Raw genomic sequence first — 23,000 nt, 5'->3', positions numbered from 1 at the left:
GGTTAGAGAATTTCCAGACGTTTTTCCCGAGGAGTTACCAGGATTACCTCCAGATTGTGAGGTAGAATTTAGGATTGAGGTTTACCCGGGTACCGAACCTGTTTCTATGGCTCCATATAGGTTGGCTCTGACTGAATTGAGAGAATTAAAAGCCAAACTACAGGAGTTACTCGATAAGAGATTTATAAGACTCAGTGTTTCTCCATGTGGAGCACCTGTGCTGTTTGTGAAAAAGAAGGACGGGTCTATACGATTATATATCTATTACCGTCAGTTAAATAAAATAACAATAAATAACAAGTATCCTCTTCTGAGGATTGATGATCCGTTTGATCAATTGAAAGGAGCATCGGTGTTTTCTAAGATAGATCTAAGGTCGGGTTACCATCAACTAAAGATCAAAGAGAATGATATTTCAAAGACATTTTTTTCGACTCGGTATGGGCTCTATGAATTTATTGTGTTGCCATTTGGTTTGACTAATGCACCTTTAACATTCATGGACTTGATGAACCGAGTATTCCAATCATACTTGGATCAATTCGTGGTGGTATTTATAGATGATATTTTGGTAAATTCCAAGTAAAGAGAAGAACATGATGCTCATCTTAAAGTAGTTCTTCAGACACTTTGCGAGAAGAAATTGTATGCTAAATTGTCAAAGTACGAATTTTGGTTATCCAAATTGCTTTCCTTGGTCACATAGTATCCAAAGAAGGCATAAAAGTAAATCTTAGAAATATTCAAGCTATAGTTGATTGGAAACCTTAAAGAATGTTTCTAAAGTTAGGAGTTTCTTGGGACTTACTGGTTATTATAGACAGTTTGTGAAGAACTTCTCAATGTTAGCATTGTCGCTAACTAAGTTGTTACGAAAGGATATGCCATTTGTTTGGATGGAGAATGGTTAAGAAAGTTTTAAAAGGCTCAAAAGAATAGTAACAGAGGCCCCCGTGCTGGTACAACCTGAGTCAGGTAAAGACTATGTTGTTTTCAGTGATGCATCTCATAAAAGACTAGGGTGTGCTGATGCAAGATGGAAAAGTTGTGACTTATGCCTTGAGATAGTTGAAGAATCATGTGAAAAATTATTTGACGCACGATTTAGAATTGGCAGCATTTGTGTTTGCATTGAAAATCTGGCTTCATTATCTGTATGGTGAACATTGCAATATTTATACAGATAAAAAGAGTCTAAAGTACTTGTTGACTCAGAAAGAACTGAACTTGAGGCAAAAAAGATGGATCGAGCTATTAAAGGATTATGATTTAATTATCGATTATCATCCCGGAAAGGCGAATGTGGTAGTGGATGCACTGAGATAAAAGATTTTTTCCTCTCTACGGGCTTTGGATGCACATATGTCATTAAAGGAAGATGGTGCCTTGATTACTGAGCTTAAGTTAAAGTCGATGTTTTTGGATCGAATAAAAGAGTTACAAGGTCAACATGAGAAATGCTTGGTGATAATGGGACAAGTCGCAAATAAAGAGACAAAAGACTTTGAAATAAGAGTTGATGGATGTTTATATTATCAGGGAAGACTTTATGAGGCACATTATAGTCATTTGACGATGTATCCAAGCGGGAATAAATTGTATCAGGATTTAAAAATTCTTTATTGGTGGCCTGGTATAAAAAGAGTTGTATCGAAGTTTGTAGCAAAATGTTTGACATGTCAGCAAGTGAAAGATGAACATCAAGTGCCCTCTGGATTGCTACAACCGATATCCATTCCCGAGTGGATGTGGGAGTGAGTTATTATGGATTTTGTTTCGGGGCTACCGTTTTCACCTGGTAAAAAGGACTCCATATGGGTAATTGTAGATCAATTAACCAAGACAACTCATTTTATTCTAGTTCGAGTAGATTACTCGATGGATAAGTTTGCAGAGTTGTATATAAAAGAGATAGTCAGACTACATGGAGTGCATATTTCAATAGTGTCCGATCGAGACCCAAGGTTTACTTCAAGATTTTGGAAGTCGTTGCATGAGGCATTGGGTACTCGATTGAACTTCAGCACAACTTTTCATCCGCAGATAGATGGGCAGTCAGAGTGAGCTATCCAGATACTTGAGGATATGCTAAGGGAATGTGTGATTGTTTTTAAAGGATCATGGGAAATGTATTTTCCTTTAGCATAATTTGCGTATAATAACAGTTATCAATCGAGTATTAATATGGCACTGTATGAAGCTTTGTATGGGAGAAAGTGTCGAACACCATTAAATTGGTTTGAACTAAAAGATCGTGACCTAGTTGGACCGGAGTTGATTAAAGAAATGAAGGAGAAAGTAAAAAATATTCAGGGCAATCTAAATATAGCCTCTGATCGGCAGAAATCTTATGATGATTTTAAAAGAAAAGAAATCGAATTTCAAGTGGGAGATAAAGTATATCTGAAGGTATTGCCTTGGAATTAAGTTTTGAGAATTGGACGCAAAGAAAAGCTGAGTCCGAGATTCATTGGACCTTATGAGATCTTGAAAAGGGTCGAACCAGTAACATATCAATTAGCTTTTCGTCCATATGGATAAGATACACAATGTTTTTCACGTATCGATGCTTAGAAGATACCGATCAGATCCATCCCATATTATAACACCAGAGAAAATAAAGATCCAATCAGATTTAACTTATAAAGAAGAACCAGTACGGATCCTGGCTAGAGAAAACAAGGAATTACGTAACAAAAAGATTCCTTTAGTTAAAGTACTCTGGCAAAATCATAAGGTTGAAGAAGCTACTTGGGAAAGAGGAGGACATGAGAATGCAGTTTCCATACCTCTTTGGTTCAGGTATTTCATTAAATTCGAGGATGAATTTTTCATAAGTGGGAGAATTGTAATACCCTAAATATCAGGTCAGGGACTTTATTAAAAAGATTTGAAATTTTAAGATATATTTGAATAAGTGGTAAAAGATGAAAAAAATGATATGGAATAGTATTTAGACTAATTTGTACCAATAGATAAATTAAGAGGGTAATTTGGTCTTTTAAGAGGGAGAATAAATTTAAAATATATTCCTTATTAGGGATTTTAAATGGGGAAAAGAGGAAAGTTAAGCTATTTTCTACTCTTATTCTTCTTCTTCACGTGGGTAGTGCTTTCCTCCATAGCATAATGTAAACTTCAATTAGTTAGTTCTTTCTTTAAATTTTGGGTTGCTCTTGTAACATTAAGTTTTATCTAAGCTTAAGGAAGGATTAAAGAAGATTAAAACTAAGTGGTGGATGTTTTATATGAGATTTAAGGAAATGGTTTTTGAATGATATGTTGATATATAAGTTTTTATTGAGGTTTATTAGTAGAATTGACTTGTCAAAGGGCTGAATAAGAGATTAGATACATTGGATAAGATTAAAAATATGTTAGAAAAATTGACATGATTCTTGGATTGAGATGTTCCATGGAGATTTTAGATGTTATAAGAGGCTAAATGAAGGAAAGTTAGTTGGGTTAAACAAAGAAGAGTTTAATAGTATTGATAGAAGTAAAAGATTAGAAGGAAAATTTAGTGAAAATTGAGCTAAAAATGGTAAATCTGGGTAATGGTATCGGTACTAATAGAACAATACCGATACTAATAGAACAATATCGATGTAAGTGGTATCAATCCTGATGGGGTATCGATACTAACATGGGGAAGTATCGATACCATGGATAACAGAATGCCAAAATGGTATCGATACCGAAAGGTAGTATCGATACCACAGTGTAGCAGTATCGATACTAGGATAAAGGTATCGGTACGATAGTATAGAACTATCGATACCATGGTAGGGGTATCGATACTATTGAGCCTAGACCTGTGAGATAGATTAGAATTGTGATAGAAAATTAAGTAATGGTACTTTTGAATATTATTAAAGTATAAATGTTAGGAAATATACTAACATTTGGTATGATATATGTCTTCAATGGATGTTTGTGTAGATCCTAACCAAGCTCCTAATCTAGCAAGAAAAAGGGGGAAAATAAAGTTGCTGATTATCCAGACATCTCTACATCTTATTAGCGGGGATTACCAGGTGAGTACATTTATTGTAATTATTTGAGATGAAGAAGATTCACAATAATTCAAATTAGAATTTTTTTAAGTTAATGTATTTTTTATAGTATTTCATATGTTATCATTATATGTATGGAAAGGATATTATGAATGAGTTTTAGAGTATGAACTGCTCTAAAACAAATCCATGAATAAAATGCATGAAAGGATGCATTAAGGCATGAAAGGATTCCATAAATAAAATGCATGAAAGGATGCATTAAGGCATGAAAGGATGTCATAAATGAAGTGCATGAAAGGATGCATTAAGTCATGAAAGGATGCAATAAATGAAATGCATGAAAGGATGCATTAAGGCATGAAAAGATGCCATAAATGAAATGTATGAAAGGATGCATTAAGGCATGAAAAGATAGCATAAATGAAATTCATGAAAGGATGCATTAAGGAATGAAAGGATGCCATAAATGAAATACATTAAAGGGTGCATTAAGGCATGAAAAGATGCCATGAATGAAATTAACAAATAATTATTAAAGAAAATGAAAAACAAAATGTACAAGAAAGAAAAGTATGTTAAACATACTAAGGATGTTTATGATAATAGTATGAAAGAAGTTTGATTTCAATAATAATGAATTATCTAATCCTAATGGATGATACAAATTAGTTTGAAATCAAATAACCATGACATGCTTAAGTATACATTATTGTTTCTTTATAATATTATATCTCACTAAGTACATATTGAATGTGTGTTGATTTCACACATAAGTAAAGACAGAGATTAACTAAGTAAGGAGTGCAGTTGTAGCAGCGGTGATCATAAATTAAGGTTGACTCATCAATGACAATAGGACAATCCAGTTTATTTTTGGAAAACTTATTTGGCATGTAATTAAAGTGCTAAAAATGCTCTAAATTTTTAATTAAGTAGAACTTTGTAATATATTGCAATAAATGTTTTGCTTTATCTTAAAAATGTTTTGTTTTCATATATCAAATTTTTTTTATGGGTTTTCAAATGAGGAACTGCTTCAAAAGTGATGTGACATACCTCGTGTATGGAAAGGTACACGGGAGATGGGTGTTACAAAGGGCTACGTGAAATTTGGGAGAGTTGGAAATTTGATTCGAGGCATGCATTTTGGCAAAAGTATGGTGACAGTTTTTTTTTGTATGTAAAAGTAAATGAACCCTTGATCAAAGCTCTAATCCAGTTTTGAAATCTAGAATATAGTTGTTTCACTTTCAACAAGGGAAACATGACTCCCACGCTAGAAGAGTACACCTTTCTGTTTCATTTCGAAACGATACACTTGGATAGAATCTACTCAAAGGCGACAAGAGTGCAACCCTTCAAAAGCAAGCTCGCAAAGATTACCGGAATGGGGGAGAAATGGGTAGCTAATCAAATCTAAAATAAAGGAGAGTCTGATTATTTTTCTTGGTCATACATTAAGGAATTGATTTTCAAACACAGTGATATTGAGAAGAGCATGGAAATGTTCACTTTAGGAATTTATGGATTAATGATTTTCCCTAAAGTTCTTTACTATATAGAATCAGTCGTGGTTCATTTATTTATGTGTTTGGAATGGAAAGTGAATATTGTTCATGCAATCTTAGCTGAAACATTCAGGTCGCTTAACAGTTGTAAACGAGCAGAGAGTAGTCGCTTCACTAGGTGTGTACAGTTGCTTATTGTATGTATACGTATCCTCTTCTGGAAGATTGATCAAGAATACAGTTGTCGATTCTAAAGTACCTATTCACCCTTGAAAGAATTACTCACCAAATAATGGCATGAACATTTCACAAGAAAAGATTGGGTTTCACTTTTCAGGAATTTACAAGATCATGATATAGTGTGGCGCATCCCTTGGTTAGCCTTTGTCGATATATTGTACAAATGCAGGAATTTTGATTAGGTAACTCTGTTAGGGTTATGGGGTAAAGTAGGTTATGCTCCACTAATGGTGTTAAGGCAATATGGGGCACGCCAATTTATCCCAGCACCTCAGGCCTAAGTCCGAATTTGTGTACCACGAAGATCACTACAAGAAAACCACTCGTTTAATGTCAGATGCATGGAAGTTAACCTTTCAAATCGATGTGGTAGTAGCCGAGGTCATGTTAACACCAGATTATCTAGCTTGGAGAGTTGTGAGGAAGAATGACATCATTCCCTTAGCTGACCGTGATCGAGTAATTCCTTTGGAAGAACAATTCAGATATGTGTCGTCTGAGTTGGAGATACTGAGGAATGAATATGAGGCCGAAATTGCCAAGAATGAAAAATAGTGTGAAGGTATTAGGTAAGAGAATTTTATGATAGGCTGATTTTGCAGACTTACAGAAAGATTATCGAAAAATTAATCGGGCCTGGGAAATTACTGGACTAGGAAAAACTTTAGAGTAGTGGAAGTTGGAACTCAAGGATGAAAAGGATCATCGAGTTAAGGACGTTAGAGCTAAAGGAGAACATAATGATAGAGAACTAGAGGCAGAGAAGAATAAAAGATATCAAGAGCTCGAGATATAGAAGAAGTCTTGGGCTCGTGCACTTAGTGGTGAAAGAAATGTAGCTAAAAAATTGAGACAAAGGCACACCCTGAGAAAGAAGCAGAAGAGGAGCTAACTTTTGAAGTGAAAGGGTTGCAAGATAATATTGTGGAGCTCAAATTTGAAAATTAGAGAAGATTAAGTGAGATAGAAGAGGGGAAACAAAGGGTCAAACAATTAGAAGTTGAGAAAAGTAATATAATTAAAGGGTTCAGAATGAAGGTGAATAACATGCTGAATGAACTCGAGACCAGAGGACAAAGAATAGAAGACCTTGAAGCTAAAAAGAGGTGAAGCAATGAAGAGTTGAAATTAGAAAAACAACATCGAGATCATACGCTTCAAGGCAAGCATGAGGAAGTTTTCCTTTGGATACGACGATGTGGGACAAAGAAATAAAGGTCCTCAATCAAAAGATACAAGAGATGAAAGCAAGGCATGAAGAAGAGTTAGCTCAGGCTTAGACTAAGAATGAAGAGTTAGACTAAGAATGAAAAGTATAGTTCTTAAATTATGCAGCTCAAAAATTCCTTATTTAAGGAGAATGCTCAGTACGGGCCGACAGATCTAACATTTAGCCTCAAAGAGAATACCACTTTGCGAAGAAAGGTTCAGGACTTAGAGGGTGCTCTACGAAGTTGTCAAATATAGATAACTGGTCTAGAGTGCACTATCTGAATCACCAGGCAACAGTGACAAAAATGCTAGTGATCACTTTGAGGAATGTGAAACAAATGTGAATCGTGTAATTATTAAAACCACGAATCAGTTAAGTAGTGCTACAAATAAGTTAGGAGAGATAGATATCCAAGCAAGAGTTATCCGGAGATATACAAATCCAATATCATATTTGGGAAAAACGATCACTTGGCTTGTCAATGAGGTAGAGAAACTGAATACTAGGGCTAGGCCTTTTCTGTAATGGATTCATCTTGTAACGATGATGCTTTTTGTCCTTAAATGGAAGTTATTCTATGATTGATCACATTTTATGAGTCAATGCCTTTCTACATGGCTTTACATTGCATAATTTGCATTCATATTTGTGTGTTTTCGCATTTACATTTTTGCATCTTTACATTCATATTTATAAGTCATACATTTCATAATACGCATTGCATATTAATATGCGTCAATCATGAAAATGTGAGAGTAACCTGTGAAGGATATTATGACAGAAGTTCTGAAAGCAAATTGAAGTCTCCCGAGACGTGTCTCTAAAAATATCGAAAGTAATGAATGAAATATTAGCACGTATTAGTAGGATCGAAAAAATCCAGGAGAAACTCGTAAAAACCCAACAAGAAATGTTTAATGAAGTAAGAAAGTTCCAAGTTGAGTCCAAGGAACAGATGTCCAAGCTGATGAGTATGATGGTTATGGTAATATATTGGGAGAAATTGTTAGATGACCCTATTATACAAGAAAAGTTGAAAACTTCGAGTGAGAATCTGAATGTTAGTAGTGTAGCCAATGCGATGATAACAAATGATCAAGAACCTGTTGGGGAATGTGGTAATCCAATTCAACTCCAAAAATCAAGTATGATTCCTGAAAATGCAATAGAGATCATGCTGGGAAAAGCAAAATTGAGGGTAAAATGTCTAACACTAAAGTTGAGCATGACTCAAAGAATAGAGGCATGTAAGAGGTTCAAGTGCCATTGAAGAAGGCTAAAAAGAACATAAAGAAAAAGAAGATGATACCTCTCGTTCCGATTCCAATCTCATATTCAGACTTGTTATCATTTCTCTTCGAAAGTGGCCTCCTAACACCCATTCCTCCAAGGCCTAATACTTATTTATGTCCATATTGGCAATGTGTCAAAAATTTATGCGAATGTCATTCTGGAGAATTTACCCACTCTACAGAAAGTTGTGGAATCGTTTCAAAACCTCATCGCAGAATGGTTGTTATGCTTTGAAGATGGAAAAACTAAGCTCCTCGGAAGCTCAAAACTTGTCGATGAAGGGATATATGCAAACCAATGTCTTTCACAAGATGTTGGTCAAAAGTTAAATCTTTGAGGAAAACATATCGATGATCAGTCACAAGGTCTTCAAGATGGTCATAATAATGGCAAGGAGAAAGTGAGGTCAAAAGAGCTTCTACCCAATTTTCTATCATTTTCATGCAACAAGTTATATCCCAAGTTGTTCCAAGCCCAGCTGATTGCTCCACGTATGGATAAGCCTCTACTACCCTTTATCCGAGTTGGTATAATGAGAAAGTTTTTTGTGAATATCATGCTGGACCCGAGGAAACTTAATTAAGAATTGAAACAACTTCAAGGACAAGTCCAAGATCTTTTGGCTCATAGATTTATAGAGGTGGATACGAAATAGGGCGTTAAAAGGGAAAAGAGAAAAATCAAGGAATGTGAGGCAGAGATAAAATATTTAACTCTCGATACCTCTCTGATGCTGAAAATGAGAAAGAGATGGGAAATGATGAGAAAAAAAGTTAAAGGAGAGATAATCCGAGATTGGCTGCAAAAGATGTCTTGGAAAAATAAGACCCTCAAGATTTTTCAAGTGCCTATTTCTGACTTGCTATCCCCATTAATTAAGAGTCATTACCTCACTCCAAGGCCTTTAAGAGTGAAGACTAGCCCATCTGCTTATGGCTATGACCCGAATAATGCTTGAGATTTTTATCTGGGCATTGGACCATCCCACTGACAAGTGCATACCATTGATGGAAGAGATAGAAAAGCTCATCGACAAGGAAGTCCTAACACGATAATTGATCAAGAGATAGGGAGCAAATGAAGACAAAGACCCTAGTCCAATTACACACCCAAAATTCTAGGAGAATGGGGCATTCTAGATGAACAAGTGGAGGTTGTTATCCACCACAGTTATACCTTACATTGAAAGCATCTTGTTTAAATATGTTTTTTCATTTCTCAACTTTCTTGTAAGGATATTTAAATGAACTTATGCTACTTTTTAAAGGTTGAGAGCATTGAATCAAATTTGAAATCTTGAAATTCTTTGAGTATCAACTAAATTAAAGGTTGTGTAAATAGTTAGGGTTATAAATCTTTGACAAAGTGACAAGATTGAACCCGTATAAAATAAGAACCCTTTGCTTTACTCCAAAAGATATACTCAAATATATACCCTTCTCCTATAAGATCAATCTAGCTTTATCCTTGCATGAAGAGACAATTAGGGGTTTGGCATTCAAGCATGTGAGGATGTGGACAAAATGGGGAATCTTGCACATGAGATTGCAAAATTGGCTAGACTACATCTGTTAAGGATGTTCAGTGATGATCCTAATCATCACAATTGGAATGGTGAAGTGGATGGATTTAGTATAGGTTAGTTTTTTGGGAACTGAACTCTAAATATGGGATTGTCTGACCATCAAAGACACATAGACTATAACAGATTCTTCTTGATGAGCTTAAGAAATTCTAATCTTAATACTTAAAAGTTTAATCGATTTGTTATTATTATAGATTATACAATAAAGCTGAGCTATTCCACTAAAGTAATTGGTTATAAAAGAGACTCAAAACACTGACTTTAAGAATAGATTGCATTCAAATCATGACATTGCTCGGGTACTCGGCAGTTCGGTGTTTACTCCACTGTAATTGTCAAGTCAAACACTTTATGATGAGATGAACCCTTCAGCTAGCCCAAAGAAGACTATTTTAATATATGTATACAATAAAGCTGAATTCAGTTAGCCAAACAATGACAAATTAAATCAAATTTATCTAATAACGAGTTTCAGTAAAGTGGACTAAGGGAGTTTAGCAACACCTGTTATAGTCAACCTCACACAAGCACTCAGGAATTTTATATTTAGACTGATGTCTTTGCACCACCTCTGCTAAGGAAGTCTGCGAAGCTTGAAAAAAATGGAAGATTTCAGAGAACCAAAATAGAAGTATTCTAGAAGGTCTAGTAATTAAATATGCTAGTTACGTCATTTAGTCTGCATCCAGTTAAAATACCAAGACAAGAAAGAGGGGCATGTGGTAATGTTCATAAGGAACGAGAAAGAAATGACATCTTTGATGACTAAAACCTTAGAAAATAAGAAAGCCAACCTATCAATTTTGACACTTGTCAAAGAGCTAGAACTTTGAAAATATTAAAAGAGTTGCTAATTCCTTTTGAAATTCTATGAACTCATGTTAATGATTTGCTTCAATTGTGAAACCTAGAAAAGGGAAATATTTTGAATTTTAAATTTTTTCAAAATTCTTTTTAAAATTTTTAAAATAAAGTGAAGAAGAAAAACATTTTTGAACAAGACAATCTCTCTAGTGTAGATCTTGGTAGTTGACACACATCTCTCAAACACAGAGCTCATACTTAGATTTAGTGTTGGAGCAAGATATGATGAATGTTGGGGCACTTTTGAAAGCCCGTATCATCCAGAAGTAATAAATGTTGGGCATTTTGAAGGCCTATGTCATCAAGAAATAATAAATGTTGGGACATTTTTTTGAGGCCCATATCATATGAGAATACAAGATCATTGATTTGAGCAAATATTTATTGAGACATAAGGGTGTGGAGAACGAAAATGGTGAAACAGAGACAGTCGAGCTTATCATATATGATTTTTTTGTCCATCATACAATTGCATTATTCTAGCATGCATTAATGTCGGTGAGCCGAAGCGTCCCACTTATATTCCCATTGAGATTTGATGTCCTTGTAAAGCTACACAAAATCTCTAAACACCATGCAAAGAGTTTCCTTGGTTGAAACATATAGGAAGAAGCCACAGAAAAGATGAATAAGTTGTCAAATGTTTTATAAACAAGTAAATATGGTGTTGAAACAATGTTGTGATCATGTGGTGTTTCCATTTTTACCCAAGATGAAGGTTGTCTTCTAAAACCCCTGAGGTTAAAAGTGAGGAATAGAGAATATTTTTTTCCACATAATGGGCGATGGAATTTTAACAGCAAGCAACTAGTGGAACAAACTAAGATTGAACAATGGGTTGTTGTTAAACCTCTCGTCACGATTTGGTACACATAGCTTTGTTTGAGATCCAATTAGATGTGGAGACATGAAAGGAATTAGGATAGACCCTCCCTTTGATGTGTTTCAAGAGTCAAATTAGAACTGTTACTGCTCTTCCATTGATATTTGCCAAGTTTGGCATAGTGACATACACAGTCTCTAAAGATGGTAAATCCTCATTTCAAATATAAAAGCTATATTGGATTTCTACATAAGTTCAGGTGAAGAAAGCCAATCTTATCAGGGGGGAAAATTTGTTGGGGGTAAGAAGAAATTGACACAACTCAAGAATTGCAAGAGTGCACGCTGGTGCAAGCAAAAAGTGAAGACAACTTAATCAGGAAGAGAATGAAGATAGCTCTTATAGTTGTCCCCACTACGGATCAAGAAAACATGCATTTGTACATGATACATGAATTTGTGTCATTCCATCATACATCATTTCATATATACATGATAAATTTTGATCTTCCTCATGATAATGTCTTTAAAATTTGTTTTGAGAAATTTTTGTCTCTATTCAGATGGTTTACCTAGAAAATTCAACCTTTTAATGTTATTATTAACTTCCTTATTAAGAGAAGTCTATCTTTGTTATTCTTGACTTTCTCATGAAAAAAGTCAATCTTTTTATTCTTGACTTTCTCGTGAAGAGAAGTCAATCTCTCAATATTATCCTTCTTGAATTTCTCACGAAGATGAGACAATATTTTAGTGTTGTCCTTCTTGACTTTCTCGCGAAGAGAATTCAATCTTTCGGTGTTGTCTTCATTGACTTTCTTGTAAAGAGGAGTTAATAGTTTAGTATTGTTCGTTTTGACTATTTCATTAAGAGGAGTCAATCTTTTAGTGTTTTCCTTTTTTACATTCTCACGAAGAGAAGTCGATCTTTTGGTGTTGTTCTTTTTGACTTTCTCACGGAGAGGAGTCAACTTTTCAGTATCATCATTCCTCAACTTGACTTTTTCGTGTAAAGAAGTTAATCTTTCTCTAATGTTGTCTTCAATCCTGACTCTCTTAGGATTTGTGTCCTAGAAAGTTCACTTTAGTCTTTCTTGAGATCGTTTCCCTATAAAACTCAACCTCTTCTTCCATAAGACTCTGAAAACTAACCTTATCTATTTTGGGTTGTTTCGGTGAAAGTTCTAATTTTGTCTTTCTCAAAGACCTTTTCATTTTCTCAAAATATTAATGATAAATGAATTACATCATTGCATTCATCATTCAAATACGTTGCACTTTCAAGATGAATATTTTATAGATTTTTCAAGAAACTATAGATTTATGACAAGTAGAAGTCATCAACAATTTAATATCCCAAGAGGGGAGAGGTTCAAATGGCACTCGAGTCAAGGCAGATTCCCATATCTGGTAGCTGCGAGGAAAATTTCCAAAGGTTAAAGATTCTCCTAGATTCTACACATTTGGGTATGTTGGTTTCAAATTCTCAAACAATACGCTAATGATTAGCCATGTTTGATTTTCAGATTTGTTCTTCTTGAAGAACAAAGAAGCATACAGTGTTCTGATTCAATCTTCCCTAAAGAGCAGTGAAGTGGATCAAAATTTTCTCGAGTCTGATCTCCCCTAAAGAGTAGTGGAGAATATTCTTCTTCTTTCAGAGTTGGTCTTCCTAAAGAGCAATGAAGCAAATCGATTCTGATTCAATATTTCCTGAAGAGAAGTGAAGTCGACCAAAGTTTTCTCGAGTCTGATCTCCCCTAAAGAGTAGTGGAGCAGATTCTTCTTCTTTCAAATTTGGTATTCCTGAAGAGGAGTGAAGCAAATCGATTCTGAATCAATCTTCCCTGAAGAATAGTGAAGTGGATCAAAGTTTTCTCGAGTATGATCTCCCTTAAATAGTAGTGGAATAGATTATTCTTCTTTCAGATTTGGTATTCCTGAAGAGCAATGAAGTAAATTGATTCTAATTCAATCTTCCTTGAAGAGCAATGAAGTAGATCAAAGTTTTCTCGAGTCTGATCTCCCCTAAAGAGTAGTGGAGCAAATTCTTATTCTTTCAGATTTGGTCTTCATGAAGAGCAATGCAGAAAATCGATTCCGATTCAATCTCCTCGGAAGAATAGCAAAATGAATCAAATCCTTCAAATCTAATAACCTTGAAGGAATAGTGGATCTGACCTCTCATTAGACTCCAAAGCACAGTTTTGACCAGACAAAAACTCATTGTCTCTTCGTCTTTGCCCTATTATTGTTGACACAATAATGAGCAAAAAGAGGCAGCTGTTGACACTCATTTCCATCTAGATATTTATTAATATTAATAATATATTATTATTTATTTTTATTGCAGGCCCAAATTATATCAAATACAACAAGCCCACAATTGGGCCGAATTACAAAGTCTAACTCAGTAAGCCCAAACACAAGCCTAACAGAGCTAAACCACTAGGGTTTCAAACCCTAGGGTTTCCATCTACCGCTGCTAGTGGGGATGAGTCGTGCCGCTGTTCCGGTCATTTGATCCCATAATCTGACACTTGCTGCTTCAACCCTCATCATCATCAACTCACATCAATCAACAAGAAAATCAGGAAAACACATAAATTGATTTAATCCCTAAAAATCAAGGATTTTACCTGCTCAAGTATAGGGAAATCATTCCTTATAAAGATCCTATCACTTACATCCAAGAGAACCACATATCAGGGGAAAACCATATTTTCAAAAAAATATAAAACCAAAAAAGAAGAAGAGGAGAGAACCTACTAAACAAAAGAATCTCGAAAGCTTTCGAGTGAAAAAGAGAGGAAATAAACGAAAAAAAAGAGAAAAGGAGAAGGGACAGAAGATAAGAAGCTTACTTCAACATCATCAGAGCTTTCAAGCACTGTCGGAGAGCCGTTTGTTTGAAGGTACATCCCTAGATCTAGGGTGTTTGGAGGGTCTTTAGGTTTAGGGGTGTTTAGATTCAGGTTTAGGGTATAAAGGGGATTGTTTTAGGGGTTGTTTTCCAAACTCTAGCCGCTATGGAAGTAGTGGAGGGCTCCGGCAGACGGTGGTCGAAGGCTACTGGCCTCTTCCTAGAGAGGAATGGAAAGAGAAGCCATATAGAAAAAAAGGTTTGTCTCATTTAGAGAGAGAGAAAAAGTTAAAAATGAAGATTTTGGGCCATTTTCGACCGTTTTGTGGGTATATATATCCCTCCCCATACGGTGTCGTTTGGGGGGATTGTGCGATTTGGTCCCATGGGAAAATCATTCCCACATCCCTTGTGTATTGTAAGTTTATATTTTGGTCACTGCAATGAATATTCATTTATTTTAATTTGGATCTCGAGGTTGACTTCGTTTCTATTTTAGTCATTGTCCATGTTTGTACGTTTTTTGTGTAAATGTTTGATTCAGTCCCTATATTTTAATGGTTTCAATTTTAATTCTAAATTGTGATAATGGTTAAATTACGTTTCCAATACCTAGATTTCCTGTTATTATTGTTTATGGCCATTACTTCTGCTTATTTTACAGTTTAGTCCTCAAATTTTAATATTTAAAAAAATAGTTTTGAATAGTATTAATGATTTATTTACGATTCTGGTGCTTAGTTTGTATAATATTTTCAATGGTTACCCTATGCTTTGCTGATTTTGTAGTTCGGTCTTTAAAGTTTCTATCTTTCTATTAAATGTGCATAGGTTTCGATCAATATATGTATATTAGTTTTTTTAAAGAAAATATATATTAAATATAATTTTGTGTGAATAATTTATAGAAACGCGCCTTAACTGATAAGAAGTGTGCTTCCAAGAATCGTTCGAACAAAATAGTACATTTTATATTTGAATGAAATTTTTTATATATGTATTTTATTTATAAGCTAAGGCAATATTATTTTGTATGGAGAATCCATGGAAGTGCCCCTTAAATGACAATGAGAGTATTTCTGAGAATTGTTCGTACAAAATAATACCCCTTTTATTGTTTTATTTTTTTAAGAGGAACATAATTTAAATGTATATTCAAATTTGCCACTTTAAACATTTAGATGACGTATAATCACTTAGGTACCGATTTTGGTCGTTGTGGGGGTGTTAATCCTTCCTAACGAATAATCGAATCCAGAACCCTTTTTCAAATGAATCTCTAGTCAAACGCAGATCATTTTTATCTTTTAAAATTATTTTTCAAGGTATTTTTAGGTATTCAACATACCTAACCCAAAGGTCGATGGTGACTCCAAATCTATTTATTTGTTCTTGATTTTAAAACCTAACCTTTTTTAAGATTAAGTTGGATCGCTCCCTGCCATAGCCCTAAAAAGCTTAAGGATTGTTCCAACAGCTTGGCCACTCTGCAGGGGACATTAGAGAGTCAGATTGTAATCGATTATATGTCATCTTTTCAGTTGAAAAAGGAAAATATGAATGATATTTAAATTTTGATCCTTATGTATTGTTTGCATATCATTTTATTTTATTAGTAGTACTAATGTGATTGGTTTACGTGTTTAAGATTTCTAACCTTTTTAGTTTGATTGTCCTCAGATTGAGACAAGTGATTGTGAGTTTCCCCTCATACACGCTATAACCGTTTGATATTTAGAGCCTTCTAACTGTGCTCTGTCCCGTTAGGTAGGGGTGAACGCTACGCTTACGTGAGAAAAATTATTTTTCTTCACATGAGCTTTACTCAGTAACCTCTAGGTATATATGCATCATGTTTACAAGTGAAACATTAAGTTTTCTTGCATAGACATGGGGAAATGCATAGTCTCGATTTGTTTAATAATGGGTGAGGATCGAGGGTATGGCAGGCTCAAGGGGGCACCAGCAAAGGATAATTCGAGGACCATGTTAGTAGTATCAAATTTATGCCCATTTCATACTGAATTTATGTCTACGGTAAAGTTACAAAGGGGAAACTCATTCTAACCTTTTCCTTGAATCTATTTATTTATTTTTGCAAGAAGATGTGAACTAGAATAGTATGCGGTTAGGTTTTATATTTACATACGAAGCCTGTGAACTAAAAATGTGATTAGGATTTATTTGCCAAATAAAAGCACGAGGGTAAATATCATGTGGGTAAGGTTTATGATACATTTTCTTGATATTCAATTATTCTTGTATATACTAACAAAATTTTATTTTTATTTCTTTTTTTGTACTGTTGCATTGCATGATCATTCATTAAGATATGTGTTGGTTCACGATGTGGTCATCAGAGTAGAAGGCCGTCATAAAATGGACAAGAATTTTCATAACAAGGAAATAAAGAATAAAGAAGTGAGGTCATGGTCTGAAGAAACTCAAAGGATGAATGGGGATAGTCTGAATGAAGACTACATATCAGTGCGACCAGAGGTCGCTCCAGTCAGTCGAAAGCAAAATGATCTGCAAGGGCTATGTGAAATCTGGAAGATTTAGAAATTTGATACGAGGTATGCATCCTGGAAAAAGTATGGTGACATAGCTCTTTTGTTGTATTTAAAGGCGACATGAGTGAAACCCTTCAAAAGCAAGCTCGCAAAGATTACCAGAATAAAGGAGAAATGGGTAGCTGAATGAATCCAAAAGAAAGGAGAGTCTGACTGTTTTCCTTGGCCGTGCATTAAGGAACTGATTTTCAAATAAAATGATATGGAGAAGATCATAGAAATGTTCGCTTTGGGAATTTACGGATTAGTGATTTTCCCAAAGGTTATTTTCCATATAAAATCCACCGTGGTTGATTTATTTGAGCGTTTGGAAAGAAAAGTGAATCAGGTTCCTACAGTCTTAGCTGAGACATTCAGGTCACTTAACAGTTGCAAAAGAGCAGAGAGTAATCGCTTCCCTGGGTATGTCTAGTTGCTTACTGTATGGATACGTAGCGACTTCTGGAAGATTGATCGAGAATACAATCATTGATTCTCAAATGCCTATTCACCCTTGAAAGTTTTCCTCACCAAATAATGGCCTGAGTATCTGAAAAGAAAAGATTGAGTTTCACTTTTCAGGAATTTACAAGATCACGAAATAGTGTGGCGCATCCCCTAGTTAGCCTTTGTGGATATATTGTACAAATGCAGGAATTCTGATTGGGTAACTCTATTAGAGTTATGGGGTGGAGTAGGTTATGATCCACTAATAGTGTTAAGGCAATATGGGGCACGCCAATTTGTCTCTACCACCTCAGGCCTAAGTAAGTCCGAATTTGTGTACCACAGAGATCACTACAAGAAAACCACTCATTTAATGTCAGATGAATGGAAGTTAACCTCTCAAACTAATGTGGTAGCAGCCAAGGTCATGTTAACACCAAATTATATAGCATGGAGAGTTGTAAGGAAGAATGACATCATTCCCTTAGCTGACCGTGATCGAGTAATTCCTTTGGAAAATCACTTCAGATATATTATGTCTGAGTTGGAGATACATAGGAATGAATGTGAAGCCAAAATTACCTGGAAGGAAAAAGAGTGTGAGGGTCTTAGGCAAGAGAATTTCATGTTAGACCTCGATATTGGGTTCCACAGTAGGTAATTTGAGCTCATGCAAAAGAGGAAAGATGAGGTTGAGGTCGATTTCACAGACTTGTAGAAAGATTACCGAAAAATGAACCGGGCCTGGGAAATTATTGTACTAGGAAAAACTTTAGAGTAGTGGAAGTTAGAAATCATGTCTGAAAATGTTCATTGAGTTAAGGATGCCAAGCTGAAAGAGAACGTCAGGTTAGAGAACTAGAGGCAAAGAAGAAGAAAGAGATCAAGGGTCCGAGATATAGAAGAAGTCCTAGGCTCGTATATTGAGTGGTGAAAGAAAAGAAGCTAAAGAATTAACACAAAGGCACACCCTAAGCAATAAGCGAGAAGAGATCACTTTTAAGTGCAAGGGTTGCAAGCTGATATTGAAAATCATAGCAGATTAAGTGAGATAGAAGAGGAGAAGCGAAGATTAGAACAATTAGAAGTTGAGAAAAGTAATATGTTTAAAGGGTTCAGAATAGAGGTGAATATCATGTGAATGAACTCAAGACTAGAGGAAAAGAATAGATGACCTTGAAACTGAAAAAAGGCGAAGTAGTGAAGAGTTAAAATTAGAAGACAACATCGAGATCATGTGTTTCAGGGCAATCATGAGGAAGTTTTCCTTTGTATACAATGATGTGGGACAAGAATTAGCGATTAGAGGTCCTCAATCAAGAGATGGAAGAGATGAAAGCAAGGCATGAGGAAGAGTTAGCTCAGGCTCAGACTAAGAATGAAGAGTATAGTGCTTACATTTTGCAGCTAAAAAATTCCTATTTACAAAGAATGGTCAGCGTGAGCGGATAGATCTAAGAGTTACCTCAAAGAGAATACCAATTTGTGAAGAAAGGTTTATGACTTAGAGGGTTCTCTACAAAGTTTTCAAATGCTGATCACTAGTCTTGAGAAAATATCCGAAGCACCAAGCAGCAGTGAAAGAACGCGAGTGATCACTTTGAGGACTAGAAAAAAATGTGAATAATGTAATTATCAAAACCACGAATCCGTTAAGTAGTATTGCAAGGTAGTCAGGATAGATGGATATCTAAGCAAGAGTTATCTAGTGCTATACAAATTCAGCATCATACTTGGGGAACATGGTCACTTGGCTTGTCAATGAGATAGGGGAGCTGAATACAAGGGCTAGGCCTTTTCTGTAATGGATCGTCTTGTAATGATGATTTTTGTCTTTAAATGAAAATTGTTCTAAGATTGATCAAGTTTTATGAATCAATGCCTTTACATTGCAAGCCCAAACCCACACCCAACAAACCTAAACTAATAGGGTTTGAAACTCTAGGGTTTCCAGCCGCCGCCACCAGTAGGGGAAGAGCGCGCCGCTGCCTTGTCACCCGATACCGTCATCTGATAGTCGTCGCTTCAACCCTCATCATCATCATCTCATCAACAAGAAAAATTAGAAAAACCCATAAAATTGATTTAATCCCTAAAATAGGGGATATTTTACCTGCTCAAGTATGTGAAAATCATTCCCTATGAAAATCCCATCACTTACATCCGAAGAGCACTATAAATAAGAGGAAACCATATTTAAAAAAAAGACAACCAAAAAAAAGAAGAGGAGAGAACCTATCAAACAAAAAGAAACCCGAAAGTTTTTGAGTGAAAAAGAGAGGAAATAACTGGAAAAGAATAGAAGGGGAGAAGGGACAGAAGAGAAGAAGCTTACCTCACCGTCATCGGAGCTTTCAAGCATTGTTAGAGATCCGTTTGTTCCAAGGTATATCCATAGATATAGGTGTTTGGAGGGTCTTTAGGTTTAGATTTGGGTTTAGGGTACAAAGAGATTATTTTATGGGTTATTTTCGAACTACATCTACCGTGGACGGTGGTAAAACCTCTGACGGACGGTGGCTGGAGGCTACCAGCCTCTTCTCGGAGAGGAGTGGAAGACAGAAGCCAGAGAGAAAAAAGGTTTATCTCTTTTAGAGAGTGAGCAAGAGTTGAAAACAAAGATTTTGGGTTATTTTCGACCTTTTTGTGGGTATATATATCCCACCCCATACGGCGTCATTTTGGGTGTGGGAGGGATTGTGCATTTTGGACGCATGGGAAAATCATTCCCGCATCCTTTATCTATTGTAAGTTTATGTTTTGGTCACTGCAATAAATATTCATTTATTTTAATTTGGATCTCGATTTATTTCTATTTTAGTGATTGTCCATGTTGTATGTATTTTGGGTAAATGTTTGATTCAGTCCCTATTTTAATGGTTTCCATTTTAATCCTGAATTGTGATGATGGTTAAATTACGTTTCCAGTATATAGTGTTATTAGTTTATTTACGATTTAGTCCTCAAATTTTAATATTTAAATTTTTTAGTTCTGAATAGTGTTATTGGTTTATTTACGATTTTGGTGCCTTGTTGTATAATATTGTAATGTTACCCTAGGCTTTGCTGGTTTGCATTTCGGTCTTTAAAGTTTCTATCTTTTGATTATATTTTGTGCGATCTTCGACTTACGTTGTATTGTTTTAACCTTTTCTGGTTATTTGCATGTTATTAGTTAGCTATTAAATGTGCACAGATTCGATCAATATGTATATTAGTATTTTTTGAAAGAAAATATATTAAATATAATTTTGTGCTAACAATTTATAGAAACGTGCCTTAACTGACAAGGAGTGTGTTTCCAAAATCGTTCGAACAAATGAACATTTTTATTTGAATGAAAATTTGTATATATGCATTTTATTTATAAGCTAAGGTAATATTATTTTGTATGGAGAATCCATGGAAGTTCCCCCTTAACTGACAAGGAGAGTATTTCCGAGAATTGTTCGTACAAATAACACCCTTTTTATTTTTTTATTTTTTTAAGATGATCATAATTTAAATGCATATTCAAATTTGCCACTTTATACATTCAGATGACGTATAATAACTTAGGTATTGATTTTGGGTGCTGTGGGGGTGCTAATCCTTCTCCACGCGTAATCGATTCCAAGCCCTTTTTCAAAACAAATCTCTGGTCAAGCGCATATAATTTTTTATCTTTTAAAATTTTATTCTTAAAATTATTTTAAAAGGTATTTTTAGGTATTCGACATACCTAACCCAAGGTCGATGGTGACTCCAAATCTATTATTTGTTGATATTAAAACCCAACCTTTTCTAAGATTAAGTTTGATTACTTCCTGCCATAGCCCTAAAACGATTAAGGATCATTCCGACAACTTGGTAATCAGGAAGGTATTCATAATCTTGTGCATCTGAGTTACTTAAGATCTTAAGTATGACAGTAATGATTCCATTATACAAACAAATAGGAGTATTTCATATATTTTGATTCCAAGAGAATTCTTAATAATTTATCTCAATAAGAGCTATGATTTAGCATCATTTTTCACTCTCAGGGGTAATTTAGATCAATCCAAATATATATACCTTTTTCGGTAATTTGGTAAGATATATATGTTTAGCATCATTTTTCACTCTTAGGGGTAATTATAGTCTTTTTACAATGCATGGGCATTTGTCAAATCATTCAAGGTTATTATGGTCATTCCTTCTATCTAGTCCTTTCATTTCATTCAATTTTTTGACTAATTCAAACAAGAATAGTACTTCTGATATTTTAGTCTTTAAGTGTTTGTTGATAATCATCAATTACAGGTCTTGTACCTTTTCGAATGTTAGGATTCGATTCTTAGTTATTATCCGATCATATCGTTATTTTAACAGATGAAATAGTTATTTACGAATTAAAGTACAAATCTCAAGGTACTTTCGCTCTCAGGTCAGTCGGGGCCTTTTTACTATATAAGGGTAATTTCGTAAATTTTATAATCAGGTGATTCCAGTATTAACTTTTTAACGAAAATAATTAGAATTTAATAATTTTGAAATCATTGGCTCTTTAGATTAATCAATGCACTTGAAATCATTTCTTACCAGTCATTCAATTACTTTCTATAATTCAATCGAGTTTTAACCAATTTATCACTTAAACTGTATTCGGTTCGAGTCCATCTATCAACATGCATAATGGACCAATCATATACATCCATGCATTTATACATTATACAAATTTTCCACAAAGCATGCAAAGAGGTAGTAAAGTATTACCTTGATTTTCGCTCTCCACCGATCGAACATTTAAACTCCATTCGACCAGTCTTCAACTTGAATTCAACGTCCAATAATTCCTCAGATACATAACAACCAAGTTTTCTTCAGAAACTGAACTTTATTGAAAAAACAAATTAATCCGAAGATAAAACTGAAAATGACTTACCGAGTGCGAATTTGGAAAAACGGACTTCGGAGTCGAAAAACTTAAAATATGACTTTTCAAAAATTTTGACATTTCGATCAAAGTCAGCGTCAAAGATAATGGGTCAAAGTTAATAGGTTGACTCGGACGAGTTGACACATATAGTTACTTTGACCAGTTGACTTGGACGAGTTGACTCGGTTTAGACTGGTCTGATGAACCGGTTCAATTTGGCTGGACCGGTTCTAGAACCGTTTTGGACTCGCATGAGAGTCGCACAGGCACTACCGATGCGTGCGACGGTGACAAGGGTCGCTTCCACTGGCCAATTCATCCTTGCCTCCTACACATTTGAAATCAGCATTAATCAACCAACTTCACAACAAAACTTACTGAAATCACCAAAAAATTAGAATCGAGCTGCCCACTTTGGCAAAAAAACGAAATGATGATAATGATTCGACCCACGAGTTGGGTCACGAGCACCGGTAATGACGAGCAACCACACCGATGGAGAGATGAACTAATCACTTGTAAATGTATATGCAAGGCAAGCATTCATGCTAGTATACATAATCGAACCAAGTAATATAGGGTAGTGAGCATCGTCTCCTCAGGGATTGGTCAAAGTTTTTAAGCTTCACCACAACTAGAACTAGTTGTCACAAGCTAATTCCTATTGTCTTGTCAACTAGAAAACTATTATAAA

The sequence above is a fragment of the Hibiscus syriacus genome, unplaced genomic scaffold (assembly GCF_006381635.1).
Source record: "Hibiscus syriacus cultivar Baekdansim isolate YM2019G1 unplaced genomic scaffold, ASM638163v2 tig00111338_pilon, whole genome shotgun sequence".
Classification (NCBI taxonomy): Eukaryota; Viridiplantae; Streptophyta; class Magnoliopsida; order Malvales; family Malvaceae; genus Hibiscus; species Hibiscus syriacus.
The sequence above is the reverse complement of the archived record's forward strand: the minus strand, read 5'-3'. Positions refer to the sequence as shown.